The sequence below is a fragment of the Dipodomys merriami genome, unplaced genomic scaffold, assembly GCF_024711535.1.
Source record: "Dipodomys merriami isolate MVZ:Mamm:240054 unplaced genomic scaffold, mDipMer1.0.p SCAF_2274, whole genome shotgun sequence".
NCBI classification, from domain to species: Eukaryota; Metazoa; Chordata; class Mammalia; order Rodentia; family Heteromyidae; genus Dipodomys; species Dipodomys merriami.
The window spans coordinates 17,146-31,281 of record NW_027203687.1 but is presented as its reverse complement, the minus strand read 5'-3'; the positions used below and the strand labels follow the sequence as shown (position 1 = coordinate 31,281).

The window sequence follows — 14,136 nt, the reverse complement described above, 5'->3', positions numbered from 1 at the left end:
TAAGAAAGTACTAAATTTATTCTTTTTTCAAAATATTGGCAAGTATATTGTGAAAATATTGTCTAGATGGATAATATTCAAGTAGATGTTCCTCTGATAAAGAAAGGGTAGTTAATTCAAATTATATGTCAAATAGTTTTGATTTTTAAAAAGTTAATACGTAAAGAATAATATTTACTATACCAATACAGTGAAATTATATTTTATGCAGCTTATTTAAAAATTTTATTATCACAGTGATGTACAGTGTGGTTACTGTAATTGTAAGGTAGTGAATGCATAATTTTTCAAACTTTTTACCTCTCCCTCATTTTTCTCATAGTTTTCTTCCCCCCTTTCCCCCTCACAAGTTGTAATGTACATTTCCAACATATCGTCTTGTGAGTATTGCTATTGCATTGGTTTGCCTTTCTGCTTTCTCTCACCATTTTGTTGTTTCTCTTCCCTTCCCTAGTTAAGGTAAATGTATACACAATACACAGGGTAACAAAATCAAATACAGCAGGGAGAAAGCATAGGGAAAATCCTAAAAGAAATAGCAATTACATAGTACATCAAAAAAACACCACAAATAAAAATCTGTTTCCATATCTTGGAGTTCATTTTTCTCAGCATCAGCTTATATGGTCATATACACACATAACAATGCCACTGGAAAATAATAGTTGCATAAACACTAAATCATGAAAACAACATGTTAACTTTTTGGTGGTTAAGGTGGTATTAGGATTGGTGAATTCGTGATTCTGATAAAGGAATTTCAAAAGAGTTTTAAAGTTATGATAGGTAAAATTTAATTGTTCAAAATTTTTAACACCTTAGCCTATTCAGAAAATTTAAAATTGCCTGGGAAAATAGGCTTTCATTCAAAGAAATCCATGGAGACTTAGTAGAGAGGAAGCAATGTGACTAAAGATGGTTCTTTTTCACACTAAACAAACAAACCTCAGAAAACTTGCTTTAATCCTGTAGGTTCCCTTGAGAATTGTCATTACCCAGGAAATATACTCTCACTGTGTGCAACAAGGTTGTAGTACAATTTAAATTCAAATTCTTTAAAAAAAAGACATCAAAATTTGTGAATTAACCTTTAATTATCAAACAGATAATTTGGGTCGGGCTGGGAAGGTGGCTCAGTGGTAGAGCTCTTGCCTTGCATGCCTGAGGCCCTGGGTTTGATTCGTCAGCACCACATAAGCAAAAAGAAAAAAGCCGGCAGTGGTGCTGTGGCTCAAGTGGTAGAGTGCTAACCTTGAGCTGAAGAGCTGAAGGACAGCGCTCAGGCCCATAGTTCAGGCCCCAAGGCCGGACCCCCTCCCCCCCCAATAAAAAAAAAAAGATAATTGGGGTCAAAATATTTATGGAGAAAATGCCCTCTACAATGAAAGAGGGTATTGGGTTTACACTTTTCTGTTTGTAATACTTTCCACAATGTCTTTGCACATGAAGAAGTGACATACAGAAAAAAATCTGATTGGGTACGTCAAACCAATGATTTCATATTTCTAAGTGGCTCACAATATATAATACCTTTATTGACATGAGATAGTGAAGAATTCTCTACATAAGCCAAAAAGTTTCGGGTTCAAGGACTGGGAAGGTGGCTCAGTGGTAGAGGGCTTACCTTGCATACATGAGGCCCTGGGTTTGATTCGTCAGCACCACATAAGCAAAAGAACAAAGCTGGAAGTGGCACTGTGGCTCAAGTGGTAGAGCGCTAGCCTTGAGCTGAAGATCTGAGGGACAGTGCCCAGGCCTAGAGTTTCAGGCCCCATGACTGGACCCCCCCCCAAAAAAAAGTTTTGGTTTCAGAAAAGAATTTAGCATATGGGAAAGTTTAGAAAATAGTGTTCTTAGAAGCCCTAGCTAAGTGTATTGTCTTCAGCATTAGAGGGAGGCCAAAACTTTTTGATACAGATTGTCTTAATATTTTTGCTACCTAAAGTGATTTTACAGAGCCTATTTGACTCACGAGAATGCAGAACTGATTGAATGAAGACATGAAAATAAATTCCACATCCAAATGAGGCAACTTAAAAGAGTATTAAAAGAGAAACTATGAAGATGTACAGTGGCTGAGGCTTCACTATACTTGAAGCCAAGAAGCTGTGATTAATTGCAAATCAGGAAATAGCTAAGAGGAGGACATAGAAGTAGGACACAGAAGTGTTGTCCTTTTGTTATAGACCTGTCTTCCAAGGTATGGGTGATTTAACTCTATTCTTCTCCATACATCTTGGTGAGCAAATGCAAGAACAAGAGAAAATAATAAATTCAAATAATTTTGCAAAGAATAACTTCACTGTTCCTGATATGTTATCTAAGGACAGTCTTAAGAGAGAAGATAAAAAGGGAGTACTTTTTGGTTTCCTCTATGCATCTTGTTAGCAAAATATATCCTTGAGGTTAGAATTGATTGAAACAAAAAGTGATGGAGTACTTATTTTTCTGGGCAATTTAGACACAAGTAGACTTTCAAGGTAAAAGAAAAAAGAAAAAAAAATATAGCCAAGTATTTGTGCTCCCAGCTTCTTGGACTGGTTTTCTGGAGACAAATTTTACTTAGATTTGTCCTCATCACTATAGATATTGTTTCATGGCAACCAAATGCAAGAGGAAAGTTGAATGGACTCGCTTAGTCAATTAAACTGCATAATCAAAAAATGGCAAATAATATTTAGTGAATTATTTGACGAATTATTTGCCAGAATAAAGAAGGAAAATGTAATTCAAAATGAATTGACCTAAAAATATGAATAAAAAGTAGTGAAGAGAGATGAGAGAAAAAATAGAGGATTGTTTTCTCTACAGTGGAGTAATGGGTTCTTCATCTTGCTTCTTCCATTCCATCCTCACAAGCTATCAATTGTGGCTCAGGACTGGAGTATCCAGTTCAGCCAAAGAGAACTCATACAAGAAAGATAATATTTGCAGCAGATATAGGTGATTTATAACCTTAGATAATCTATTTAAATCTGTTCAGAATCCTCCCCTAGGCCAAACTGCTACTTTGACCAGTTTTGTTTGCTTTTATCAAGATTTCCCTCCATTAACTTCTTAAAATTTTTGAGAGGTCATATTCATACTCTATAGAAATTTCTGTTTGGTTGTGATTTTTGTGTCTTTTTGTTTGTTTTTATTTTTTAAATGAATTTCCAAAGGTTGTGCAAGTGTCTTACAATTAAATATGTCCACCTAATTAGCCATTGCTCCTGGATCACAGTGACTCCTTCTATCATTCTCACCCAACCCCTTCTACAAGATTTATTTCCGATTTACCATTTCCTTTCTCAAATATGTACATTGAGTATTCTAGCTGTACTTGCACCTTGTTCCATTTTTCATTCATTCTATGTCTTTACTATTATTCCTCTCTCTTTTCAACTTCCTGATAGTCATTCTGTTAAACTTTCTGTTAATACTTTGAAAGGTTTATATACATTCCATGGAGTTTCAGTCTTGCATATACTTGAACTGATGTAAGCTTATATTTCCATAAGTCATTCATCTGCAATAAAAATTTGCAAGACTGGAGACTTGAAACACCTAGACATGGTTACATTCTCATCCATTTGAAGATTAATCTTTAGTCAACAAGAAAGTTTAAAAATGGCTTTGAATGTATTCTTAACTACCAATTTTTATAAATGGCTTTGTACAATGGTGTGTGATTATTTTATTTTACATGGGATAAGACTAAGTTTTGGAAAAAGAAGAAAATTAACACTACTATAGAGAAATATGATAGAAATAGAAGATAGATTTTGTCACATCTCAGATGAGTACCCATATTCAAGACTTAAAGACATATTTCTTACTATGTTAGACAGAGTGTAAACAAAACAACATATGATAAGGCAAGTATTTGTGACTTTTTAAAATGTCCCTTATTAAGTGATGTAATTTACTTTATTAGCTAACGTTTGGGGTTGAAATATGGGAGGCTGGTCTATTTAACAAATTTCTGGAAGGCACCTACTGAACAACACAAATGGTGCATGGTACTGTTTCTACACTTTAATGAATGGTTGAACCTGTTTGGCATTAGTGCTGGGTAAATAAATCAACTCTATTGTGACTTGCTCCCTACACTTGAAAAACTTGTAATGTCACTAAGTGTCATATACTTATCAAATGTTATTTTGGTAAGTGTTATTTCAAAAAGTTTATTTGAAAAGGAATACACTTTCAGGAGATTAAATGTAGGTTATCATTGGTTTGAGAATGACAACATTGTTGTACCACAGAACCAAGATGTACTAAAGTACCAGTGTTTTGAAGCACAAGCGATCTTCTCAATTAATGTTTTGCTGAATTATATTTGACCTCTAATTCAAGTTTTCCTGGCTTGGTAGATCAATCATGGATCTATCCTTCCAGGAACTATTTTTTGGGCTCACATATGCTGGACTTAAATATTACATTAATCATTACGGGAGGGGTATTAAAAATAATCTTGTGAAACCTTATGATCTTGTTCACTCATATGGGCTGGTCATCTATAAACTGAGTTTGAAATACAGTACTTTCTCTCGATTTTGTGACCTCATCTTTCATTTTAAGTTGCCTTGCATTACACAATTTCTTGCTGCTAATTCTTGTATCTCAAGGAATTGGGGCCCTGAAATATTATAAGAAATGAGAAATTGAGATGGATTTTCAGTTACTTTCTGCTGGCATGTTGCATAGGACTAGGTGAGAAGTCTAGCTCCTGTTATCTGATGATGCAGGTAATTCGGCCATAAGATACTAGGACCCATGGATCTATAGAAGAATAATGTCTTTTAGATATCATATCAGCACAATTGGAGTATAATCTGTAGGAATGCTTCAGAAATATGGAGAAAAACAGTTTGGGGCAGCGAGTTAAAACAATAAACAGGGCATCAGAGAAAAATCTCTTATACATTGGAGGAAAACAACATTGATTTTTAACAATGTGAATTCAGAAGACCATGAACACTTAGAAGGTATCACAAATTTATACCGAAGACATTGCAATGATACTCTTTATATTCTAATATATATTCTAAACCTAATTATTTATATTCCAATACTATTTATTGGGATAAATAAATATCAATTTATTTGTCAAATTATCAATTGATTCTATTAATTTTCACTGTGTGAAATATAAAATCAGCACATACAAATATAAAATATATAACTATATATAATATAATAAAAAGGGAACATGTTTTACATTGTTCTATTGTCGTTAGGGTATCAAAAGCAGCTCTGTTTTAAAGTATTATTCCATTATCTCTACCTCAGTGTTTGGTAGAGTTAGACTTAAACCTTTACCTTTTGTAGATTTACAGACTGGAGGCAAGAGGAAACATTACCAATTTAAGGACTATTAACAAGGAGAAACATATGGACTTCTCCTGGAGCTATGAAAATATTTGGTGATAGAAAGGCAGTAGTGTAAGTTCCTGCCTGGTTGGAAGGTAGACAGGCCAGGAAATTAAGTAATCATGCATATGAACAATTTTTTCACCTTCTTAGATTTAGCTACTTTTGAAATGGTAGGTATAATGAACAATTATATTTTGATAAAAAAACCTTCTACTCTGAACAGTTCTGTCTGAAATGTTCATCTTTTTATGATCCCTTGTAACTAAGATTTGTTTTGTTCAAGTAAGACAATTTACGCTGTCAAGGTAAGATATTCTGGTTGGTCTGAACCTACATGGAAGAAGGATACAGTGTCAAGTAGACATTGGTGCCAATAATACCTCATTTGGGAAATTTTCAGCTGCAGAATTTTAGAAGGAGCTCTTAAGCAAGGATTTCTTTGAATCCATTAGCTCTACAGAGTTAACTCAGTTGGATAAATAAGTCCTTTAAAAAGCCATCCTCTTTGGACCTAGCTAAAAATGCTTCAAAGTATGATTAAAACTAAAATGAAAAAGACTTAAAATAATCATTGACAAAAGAATTACAAACGTGAGCATTCGACTGAACAATATAATTATTTTCCATTATACACAGAATTTTAAGGAAATAAGATCAGTAGCATTGTTAGGAACATTAAGGTTTTTTTGTTACAAATAGGCACCCAAGGATATAATCCTGTAAAAGATTGCATCATTAACTAGAGAACATTACATTCTTCAGAAGCACATATACCCAAATTACAACAATACAGAGATTAACATGGCAATTGCACAGGATGATATGAAAATCTGTGAATTATTCCTTATTTTTCATTCTTCAGATGCTAGAAATGAAAAACAATTATTAAAAAGTTGATTACAAATTAACAGTGTAACAATACATGTAATTCATATAAATAAAAGTTAGTTTGATATCAGTGTATTAAATCTTCGCCTTAGAAAACCCTTTACATAACATAATCTTTATAAAATTTTTAAAATTAGACAACATTGCCATTTTATTCCAAAGTAATATACTATAAGGACCTAGTAAAAAAGGAATCTTAAACTGTTTCTGTATGGAATGCAATCTAAAAGGATCCATTTATTAATGAACCTATATATTATAAAACAATGTAGTATTCAAAGTCTTATATCTAGGAAAGAATAAAATAGATTATGGGCATTATACAAACAGAATACAGAATATTTTAAAGTATAATTTTTCATATAAACACCAGAAATATCTTTAGTTGTTTTAGTACTCATTTCAACAGATAAATTAAAATTATTTCTGATTTAAAAAAAGCAAAAACTCGAGGGGGACCAAGATGGCGACGGGGAAGTAGAGGAATGCCACAGCTCACCCCAACCAAAAAGAGAGTTGGAGTTCCAATGTTTAATCTCCCCAAGAGACCAACAACAACAAAAAGACCAACATCCAGAGAAAAACAGGAAGCACAGAAAAAACAAAAAAATAAAGTTAAAAAGAAGAATTTCACAACAGAGAGGTGTGAAGACCCCTTCCCCAATGTCTATTGGCCACACAGCAGTGTGCCAAGTCATGGCCAGCCCAGCCCGGTGGGAGCTGCCTGTGTCCCAGAGACACAGAGGGCTCTCTGCAGATCACCCGCACCAAAGCCCCCTGAGGTACCAGTGTCAGACCCGCTGATTGTGACGAATGAAGAAACCTCCAAGCAGGGAGCTTACACAAAGATCCCACCCCATCCCTCACTCTCTGAGCAGAAAGGCTCCATTCCGCCAAAGCCATTTGGCCCCATTGCAGGAACCCCAGAGATACACTAGATGCCCACAGAACACCAGAGCAGAAGAACTGAAAGGAACTGGTGCTGATCTGGAGAGTGCAGAGACAAACCCCAGAGCCCAGAACCTGCACAGAGGCACCTCCCCCACCCCTCCGGTGGAGGCCAGAGGCCCATCCCGTGGAGTGGACCGGAATAGCATCAATGGAGGCAGTGACAGAAGAGAAACACACAGAGCCACCACCTCTCAGGCCAGCCCACAACCACCTCAATTGAACTCTGACTGCAAGGGCAACCAGCAACACAACACAACACAAAAACAACAACTAGCTACAGGGTGAGTACCCTGCAGGGGAGAGTATATTCCTCAAGGGAGACCAGAGCTGGTGGAAATCGCCAGTCCCCCTACCCCAAAACCTGCACCACAGGACCCACTAAAACTAGAAAATGTTCAAGAGCTCCACCAGCCCATGGAGCACACTAAGCTGGCCAGGCTAGAACAAGAGAGACCCTGGAAGGGAGATTAAACGCCCAAGCCATGAACAGCGCCCCTGTGTCTAGACACCCAATGGTGGAAGAAATTTGAACTGTGTACTCCAGGCTGCATAATCTAGGTGGGATACACAGCAGCACAGGTCCAACCGGTGTGCCCCAGGCTGGGGGCCGGGACCAGGCCTGGGGACATGGTGCCTGAGCAACATAACCAACGTCTTCCAACTGAAATCAGAAGCTGAGCATACGCCTCAGCAGAGGGGAGAAAAACAGGGAACTGCACCCCCTCGGAATCATGCCTGTGACACCAAAAGATCCGGGGAGTTCAGGACAAGAGAAACCCAAACCCCACAAGAACCCGACGCATATATTCTAGGCTAGGAATTGGACAACACAGGCTGCCAGCACCTGATAAGAGTCAGGAGCTCAGGCTGGTAAGGTGGCTAAGCAGTACAGTGCTTTCTTAGGTGCAGGAGGCCCTGGATCTGATTCCTCAGCAACACATAAGCAGAAAGAACCAGGTCTGTTGCTGTGGGACAAATGGTAGGGTGCCAGCCTTCAGCTGAAGAGCTCAGGTACAGCACCCAAGCCCAGAGTTGAAGCCCAAACTAGCCAAAAAAGTAAAATAAAACAAAACATCAGGAGCCCATAACAGACTCCAACATCTGGGAGAGTACATCCAGCACATTCGAACTCGCCAAGAGCACCTGTAGGAACAAACAGGAGCAGTCTAGGCTGCTCAACCCTTCTAAAGGCGGGAACTGCCAGTGATCTACAGCAGAGAGCCGATAACTCTGTGTGGGTCAGACCAGCAGCTAGAGGTTGGCCCCCAACAACTGAGATCAGGTACAGATTCTCTCTACCTGCACAGAAACAGTAACCAAGCAAAGACAGACATCTATTGACCAAAACAAAATTTCAGATTAGTCTGCAATAATCCCTGAATCCCCATGAGAAAATCACAGAGAAAAATTACAAGGTTTATCAACACCTAGGATAGCAAGGTATCTCTAAAAGCCAGCAGCCACCCAGGGGAGATTCCCAGTGGGAGCAAAGCCGGAATGGAAGACAAACACTACATCCAAGAGGTGCTGGAGGCAATTACTCAAGAAATAAAGCGAGAAATAGACCAGAAATTGAAGGAACACAGGATCGAAATATCGAAAGAGATGCTGGACATCAAACAGGAGATGCATGCAAAAATAGAGGCAGCACAGACCTCAGTAAGCCCTGAGATAAGTGACAAAATAGAGGCAGTACACAATTCATTAAGAAGTAAGGTTAGTATTTTGAAAACCAACATCGAATCCATAAATGAGTCGATTTCCTCCATGAGAACCACAATGGAAGCCACAGTTAATAGAGTGAATAATATGGAAAGTAGAATGTCAGATACAGAAGACAGAATACATCAACTGGACCAAAAAATGACAGATATGGGAAAATCACTTAAATTATGCCAAAGGGAAATTCAAGAGCAAGCAGATAGTGCCAAGAAATTTAACCTTCATATGCGAAGGTGAGGAATATCAAAGCAAGGGAATGCAACACCTATTCCACAAGATAATCAGTGAAAAATTTCCCCATCTCAAAAAAGAACATCTTACTTACATAACAGAAGCATATAGAACACCTAACAAGCAGGATCCCAGGAGAAACACTTCTAGAAACCTTATAGTATAAATGAGAGATCTGAATGACAAGGAAACAATCTTGCATGCAGCAAAAATGAAGAAGGAGCTATACTACAACAGGAAAAATATTAGAATCACTACAGATCTCTCCACACAAACACTGAATGCAAGAAAGGCCTGGGAAAGTAAGATATTTGCCTGAGAGCCAATAACTGTCAACCCAGTCTGATATACTTGGCAAAGGTAGCATTCATTTTCGATGGAGAACTGAAAATTTTTAATAGCGAGGAAAAACTAAATTAATACATAAACATTAAGCCAGCATTACGAAGACTACTAAGAGGTGGAACACAACCTGAGAATAGCAACCAGGAACAGGGACCTGCACCCAGACAGGCATTAATTGAAGTCTATCTAAGCAAGCACATGAGGAAAGGAAAGAAGAAAAACAGTGACCATAATGCATCTCTCTATACTATCTCTTAAGATTAACGGGCTTAATTCACCAATCAAAAGAAAAAGAACTGCAGATTGGATCCTAAAACATGACCCATCCATCAGTTGCCTTCAGGAGACCCACCTCTAAGCCATACATGCAAACAAACTCAGAGTGAAGGGTTGGAAAAGGATCTAACAATCAAATATCCCTAGTAAGAAAGCAGGTGTAGCAATTGTGATATCTGACAAAATAAACTTGTCATTAAAATTAATACAAAAAGACAAGGATTGACACTACATATTAATACAGGAAACAACATATAAAGAGGATATTACCATCATCTACTTACATTCCCCAAACATTGGTGCACCCAAATATGTTAAGCAAATACTCGAAAACTTACGGAATAAAATAGTCCAATAGGATAATACTAGGAGACTTTAACACCCCCACTCTCACCAAAGGACAAGTCTACCGACCAGAGGACTGGAAAAGAAACTACTGAATTAAGTGAGGCCATACTTCAAGCAGAACTGACATTTACCAAGTATTTCACCCTAAAAACAACACAGTACACATTCTTCTCAGCAGCTCATGGTACTATCTCCAAAATAGACCATATCATAGTTCATGGAAGGAACTTAAGCAAAATTCAAGGAGATTGACATAATCCCTTGTATCCTATCTGAACACAGTGGAATCAAGATAGTTCTCAATAACAAAGCATACTGCAGAAATTACTCTAATACATGGAAATTGAACAGCACACTTCTAAGCAATGCATGGGTAATGGAAGAGATTAAAAAAGAAATTTAAAAATTCCTACAACTCAATGAAAATGAAAATAACTCGCAAAGAAACTTGTGGGACACAGCAAAAGCAGTCCTGAGGGGAAATTTAGTACCCTCAGTGCCCACATCAAGAAAATAGACACAGACGAAGAAAAAAATCTCATGTTGCAATTAAAACAGCTAGAAAAACATGAAAAAATGGAACCTAAAGTTTCTAGACAGAGCCAGAAAACCAAACTAAGTGCCGAGATTATTGAAATAGAGAATTGGAGATTCATAGCCAAAATTAACCAAACAAAAAGCTGGTTGAAAAAATAAATAAAATTGATAGACATTTGGCAAGATTAATTAAAAAAGAAGAGAGGAAACCCATATTAACAGAATGAAGGATGCCACGGGATAAATCACAACATGTACCCAAGATGAGCAAACAATTTTAACGGACTACTTTCAAAAGCTTTACTCTCTAAAGAAAGGAAACCTGGCAGAAATGGATGCATTTTCAGAGAAATACAAGTTTCCCAAATTGAGCAAAGTAGAAGTAAATCAATTAAATAAGCCGATATCCTACAACGAGATACTGGAAACAATCAGAAGTCTTCCAACAAAAAAAAAGTCCAGGGCCAGATGGATTCACAACAGAATTCTATAAGACATTTAAAGAAGAACTAATACCTATAATCCTCAAGCGCTTCAGAGAAAGGGAGTTATCCCAAACTCATTCTATGATCCCAATACTACACTCATCCCCAAACCAGGCAAAGACCCAACCAAAAAAGAATTGCAGGCCAATTTCCTTGATGAACACAGATGCAAAGATCGTTAACAAAATTCTAGCTAACAGAATCCAGAAACACATAAAAATACATACACTAAAACCAAGTAGGCTTCATCCCAGAGATGCAGGGATGGTTTAACATACATAAATCAATAAATATAATCCAACACATCAACAGAGCCAAGGTCAAGAATCACTTGATTATCTCCATAGATGCAGAAAAGGTTTTTGATAAAATTCAACATTCATTCATGCTAAAAGCTCTAGAGACAATAGGAATAGAAGGAACATTTCTTAAAACATTAAAAGCCATTTACGACAGACCAATAACTAATACTATACTTAATGGGGAAAAACTATAACGAATTCTCTTAAAATCCGGAACAGACAAAGATGCCCACTGGCTCTACTTCTGTTCAATATAGCCCTGAAGTCCTTAGCCAGGTCAATAAGGCAAGAAAAAGACATTAAAAGGGTCCGCATAGGGAAAGAAGAAATTAAACTATCCCTTTTTTTAGATGACATGATACTATACCTTCACGATCCCAAAAACTCCATCCCCAAACTCTTACAAATCAAAAATCACTTCAGCAAAGTAGCAGGATAGAAAAATCAATCCAATAAAATTAGTTGCCTTCCTGTACACTGACAATGTACAAGCAGAGAGGGAAATAAAGGAAGCAACCCCATTCACAACAACCTCCCCCAAAATAAAATATTTAGGAATTAACCTAACCAAAGATGTAAAAGAACTATTTAATGAAAACTATAGTGGGCGGTGAAGGTGGCTCAGGGTTAGAGTGCTTGCCTTGCATGCATGAGGCCCTGGGTTCGATTCCTCAGCACCATATAAGCAAAAAGAAAAAAGCTGTAGTTGGTGCTGTGGCTCAAGTGGTAGAGCGTTAGCCTTAAGCTGAAGAGCTGAGGGACAACGCCCAGGCCGAGTTCAGGCCCCATGAGTGGACCCCCCCCCCAAAAAAAGAGAAAGCTATAAAAAGTTAAAGAAAAAAATTACAGAAGACAATAGGAAATGGAAAGACCTCCCATGCTCTTGGATAGGCAGACAATATAGTGAAAATGGCAATACTGCCCAAATTAATATACAAATTCAATGCAATTCCTATTAAAATCCCAATGATGTACATTTCTGAAATACAGAAAACATCCCAAAAATTTATATGGAGCCACAAAAGACCTAGAATAGCCAAAACAATTCTAGTGAATAAAGACAACAAGGGAGGAATATCCATGTTGCACTTCAAACTCTATTATAGAGCCATCATAACAAAGACAGCATGGTACTGGCACAAAAACAGACCCGAAGACCAATAGGATAGAATAGAAGATCCAGAAATAAATCCACATGCCTACAGTCAGCTGATATTTGACAAAGGAACCAAAGACAGACAATGGAAGAAACACAGCCTCTTCAACCACTGGTGTTGGGAAAACTGGGCGGCCACATGAAGACAATAGACACACCTACTTTTTTAGATGAAAACAAGTGTCTTTAAAAAAACAAAGAATTTAAGTAGTCATGTAAAGGACTTCTATTTTAGTACTACATAATACATTTTTTTTCTAATGGTTGGTACCAATACATAATTGATCTATTAGACAGCTCTTAAAGCTCATATGTCCAATTGTGAGTTCTCTTATACTATTTTTTGTGTATGTTCTTAAGAAGAAATTTACATTACTCACTTGAATTTCTGACAGGACAGTATCATCACTGTACATTTTGCTTCTATGAGGATTGTGGTTTGAAACCAGACCAAACAAAAAAAAAGTCCATTATATTCTGACTTGAAAGAAACCAAGAAAAGCTAGAGCTGGAGCTGTGGTACAAGCAGTAAAATGATATCCTTGAGAAAACTAAAACAAAAAAGTACAAATTCTGCGACAGAAACAGGCCCTGAATTTAAGCCTTAGTATTAGCACCAAACAAATGATTGAATTAATTAAGTAAGTAAGTAATTAAATATAAATTATGTGGTCACATGTGGATAGGCAGGTAAAATATAACATCCGAGGTGACTGTATTGTGTATTATTGTGTAGTAAGGCAAATTATCATTTGTACTAATCATTAATTTTTTATTTGAACTTTTTTGTACAATAAACCCTGAATTTAGCATGCATGTATAGGTGTGTGTACATGTGTGCATATGTGTGTATGTGTATATGTGTGCATGCGCTGTTGCAATGTTGCTTGCCAATGTTGACAAGGTGAGGCTGAAAAAGGTAACTTTGTTGCAATGTATTTATTTATCAATATTCTGTCATGTCATTTCAGTTCGACCACCCTTTTGTACATTTTATTTGTCAAATAATATCAGAATCAAAGGATTTACAATATTAAGTTAGATAAAAGAGACTGTTTTCAGCTCTTATTACATGTTAGGTGAGAAGATTCACACATATTTAGGTGTAAATTAGTGCTGTAAGATGACTGTCGGTACAAAATATGTATTTGACCTCTTAAATTTGTTATAGTTTTCACATATGCTCATGGAGTGAGTTTGACGAACTGGACCAAATAGGTATTGCTCTCTGGTTATTCCCATGAAACACAAAGTGAATAAACTTTTTCTGGTTTTCTGTTGAAAATAACTTTCTTTGTAAGATCATATATATTCACACTAAGAGGTAATCAACCCAATATTTATCAAGTTTGAAAATGTCATCATATTGACTGAAAATCAGTATTGTTGATATGCTTGTTAGATTCTCCTTTCAAAAACAAACAAACAAAAAGCATGTGTCATCTACAGATAGTGAATCTATCTGAAGTTGTTTTGTACATGCAAAGGGCTAAGGCTCTTTTGTGGGAGAAACTATCGAAACTTAACAAATAAGGCT

The 14,136-nt window shown here is 36.7% G+C and overlaps 1 pseudogene; it reads left to right on the top strand.

The window, feature by feature from the left end:
- Positions 1 to 6,111: 6,111 nt before the first annotated feature.
- Positions 6,112 to 6,210, top strand: LOC138835096 (U6 spliceosomal RNA; annotated as a pseudogene).
- Positions 6,211 to 14,136: the final 7,926 nt, after the last annotated feature.